This window comes from Otolemur garnettii, unplaced genomic scaffold (genome assembly GCF_000181295.1).
Source record: "Otolemur garnettii isolate 467f Iridium unplaced genomic scaffold, OtoGar3 scaffold00129, whole genome shotgun sequence".
In the NCBI taxonomy this organism is placed as follows: domain Eukaryota; kingdom Metazoa; phylum Chordata; class Mammalia; order Primates; family Galagidae; genus Otolemur; species Otolemur garnettii.
This window is the reverse complement of record NW_003852524.1, coordinates 3,817,143-3,820,629: the sequence shown is the minus strand read 5'-3', so window position 1 is coordinate 3,820,629 and position 3,487 is coordinate 3,817,143. Positions and strand designations below refer to the sequence as shown.

Here is a 3,487-nt window from a genome sequence, read left to right as displayed (position 1 = left end):
AAAGAAAAAACAACCGAAGGGTCCAATTATAGAGAAATAGTTGCATAATTACAGCACATTCATATAATGGACTGCTCTCTCACAGTTTAATATAATGTTTATGAGGAGTTTGGGGAGAAATAAGAAAAAAGTCTTTCATGTAGTATGAGTCTTAAGGTAGGTTAACACTAGGTTTGTTTAATGCAACTCTTCAACGATATTGTGAAGAAACCCTGTTCTCAGGTGGTGCCCATAGCTCAAAGGAGTAGGGCGCTGGCCCCATATACTGGAGGTTGTGGGTTCAAACCCAGCCCCGGCCAAAAAAATAAAAAAACCCTCTTCTTTCCATCTTCCTGCCTGTTTTTTGTAGCATGTAGGTTTATCTTCACACTTAGGCTCCCCTTAAGGTCTGAAGTTAACTGCCTCAGTTTCAAGTACCACAGTAATTTCCAAAGGCAGAAAGGGGAAATAATAATTCTATCGCATGGATTTTTATTTTTGGAGAAAACCTTTCTGAAGAGTTCCTCAGAAGATATCTGTTAATGAATCCTTATTTAGAACTGCTGCTCAAGCCTTTGTCTAATCCATGTACACATACGTAAAGGGAATGGAATTATAACAATTGGTATTGGCCAATCATAATTTAGTCTGTAGGTCTGGTGAAGGATCTGACCTCACCTAAAACATACAATGCCCAGGGAAGAACTAAATTATGGTTTTGTTGTTAAGAAGAAAGGGGAGATCAGGTGCAGTGGCCTATAATTTAAATAACACTTTGGGAGGCCAAGACAGGAAGATCGCTTGAGCCCAGAAGTTCAAGATCAGTCTGCAGTAATGAAATTCTGGCTGTACAAAAAGTAAAAACAAAAATTAGCCAGGTGTGGGGCACATGCCTATAGTCCTACCTGCTTGGGCAGATGAGGGAGGAGGATTGCTTGAGCCTAGGGCTTAGAGGCTGCAGTGAGCTAGGATGATGCTGTTACTGGACAAAGAGGGTCCAGTCACCTAACACTAAGCAGCGAGGGGGACAGGTCCTCCAAACTGTATTTGGTCAGAAGGCCAGGATTCTGAAGAACAGTGAGAGTAGCCTCTCCAAGACTGTTCTGTTCTTCCAGTTCCAACATTATAGTTGTATACATTTGAGTTCAAAGTGAAGACCATGTTAACCCTTATCTTAAACAGTAATCCACCAAACCCATGACCCATGGCAAACAGTAATCAGTATGACTCATGATGCAAAATAACATTCCAGTTAAAAGCTAATATCCTACATCAATCTACTTAAACTGCTCCTGATAGACATCTACATCTTTAGGGTGGGAGCTAAATTTACGAAACAATAAGAATGGGAGACAGGGTGAAGGTCAGGCAAGACCTACACCGATCACACCAGGTGCGTCCTGCCTGGCCTAGCCCGACTGACTCCTTGTTTACACTGTACGTGTTTCAGTGCTGCTGCAGCCTGGGAGACAGAGCAAGACCCTGTCTCAAAGCAAGAAAGAAAGAAAGATGGAGCATTTCGCCTGCTGTGCTGGCAGCCAGGCATGTCTGCATAGTGGTGCTGCATGTGTGTCTATGAGATAGAGACCCAAGCTCTGTTCACACATGATCCCACCGCATGGCTCCCTCCGGCACTGGTGCCTCTGCGGCTTCTCCCCTGGCTGTGATGTGGTCCCACTCTCTGTTGTTCTAATAGTATTTCCTCTTCACTCTGTTCCAGAGTTCTTATTTTTACTTTTCCATTGTTTGTTCTTCCTTCCCGATTTTCCAGGTTCCCTTCTTTCATGACTTTCTTTCTTGAAATTCTTTTAGCCTTTTTTTTAGGGTAAGTATGAGAGCAACAAATTTTTTGGTTTTCCATTTTCTGACATTGTCTTGATTTCTATTACTGAAGTATCTGTTGGCCAGATAGAGAATTATAAGATGACAGTTCTTTTCTTTCAATGTCGTGCCACTTCCTTTTAGATTTTGGGTGTTTTGCTGAGGAATTTTCTGTGATTCTAATTGTTTTTCCCCTAAAAAGATAAGGTGTTATTTCTCTTCTGTGGCTTGAAAGATTTTTCCTTCATCATTGATTTTCAGTAGTTTGTCTATGTTGTGTCTTGGCTTGAATTTCTCAGAACTTACTTATTTTGAATTCATAACTGTGTAGGACGTATAGGTTTATGTCTGGGAAACTCGGGAATTTTTAGACATTGTTTCTTCGAATACTTTTGCAGCCCCCTCTTCTTTCTCCTCTCCTTTTGGAATTCTGATGACATTTGGATCTTATGGTCCAATATATGGTGCCTGAGACTCTGGAATTTTTTTTGCCCACTACTTTATTTTATTTTTGCTACTCAGATTGAGTAATTTATATTGTTCAATCTTCAAGTCTGATCATCTGACCTATCCTCTCTCTCTTTTTTTTTTTAATTCTGCCATCAAGCTAATCCAGTTTTATTTTCATTATTATATTTTTTAGTTCTAAAGTTTCCTTTTGATTCTTTATGGCTTTGTCCAGATTTCTTGTTTCTTTTGTTCGTTTTAAGTTTGTAAGTGCTCACTGAAGCATGTTTTATTATGACTGATTAAACATTTTCGCCTCATAATTCCAACAGCATTGTCCTCTTGGCGTTGCTGTCTGGTGATTATCTTCTCATTCAAATTGAGATTGTCCTGGTTCTTGATGAGCAATTTTGGATTATATCCTCAACTTTTGCAGTATTGTCTTATGAGACTCTGGATTTAGTTACATTTTCTTTTTAGCAGGGCTTCTCTCACAATAGAGCAGCAGTTCTCAACCTGTGGGTTGGGACCCACAGGAACTGTATTAAAGGGTCACGGCATTAGGAAGGTTGAGAACCACTGCAATAGAATAAAGAAGACCCATCTCACTACTGACAGGTGTGGGTGGAAGCCAGGGTTCCCCACACAGCCTCCATTGACATGCCTGGGTAGTATCTCTTTACCGCTGGCTAGGAATTAGAGAACAGGAATTTTTATTTTCTTGATGTATTTACTGGGAGAAATGCATCTATCTAATTTTGATTTTTAATAGATATCAGATCTCCTTTGCTATGTAAATCAAAGTATAAAAATATAATAGTATACACTGGGGGTGCTATGATGAATGCTGGTGTGAAAAACACTTTTGCTAGTTCTCATTTATAACTGGGTTTGATCACAGCTCTGTCAGAGAGGGAAAACTTTTTCTTCCCCATTTCAGGGTCAGTGTCTAGGAGCATAAGAATTAAACAAAAGACAGATTAACAGGAAAAAAGGCACATCATTTTTAATTAATACTTTTGTGCATAGTCTTCTTCAAGGGAAAATTTATCCTGTGCTTCTAGACAGATAAGGAGGGTGGAGAATTTTTTCTGCATCTGTTGATTCTCCATTACCTTTAGCTCAAAATAATCCTTATGCCAGAGGGGCATATTTTGAGGTAGCAAATTGTGATCCCCTTCAGCAGCAAGGAGCACTTCAGTGTTGGGTCAAATCCTTCTATTATGCCGGTTTTCCATAG

At 39.8% G+C, this 3,487-nt stretch overlaps 1 protein-coding gene across 3 annotated transcripts in view; it reads left to right on the top strand.

Moving 5' to 3' along the window:
• The window catches only part of CAMK2D (calcium/calmodulin dependent protein kinase II delta), a 304,759-nt gene that overhangs the window by 159,158 nt on the left and 142,114 nt on the right, over nucleotides 1-3,487 (top strand). The window lies entirely within an intron of this gene.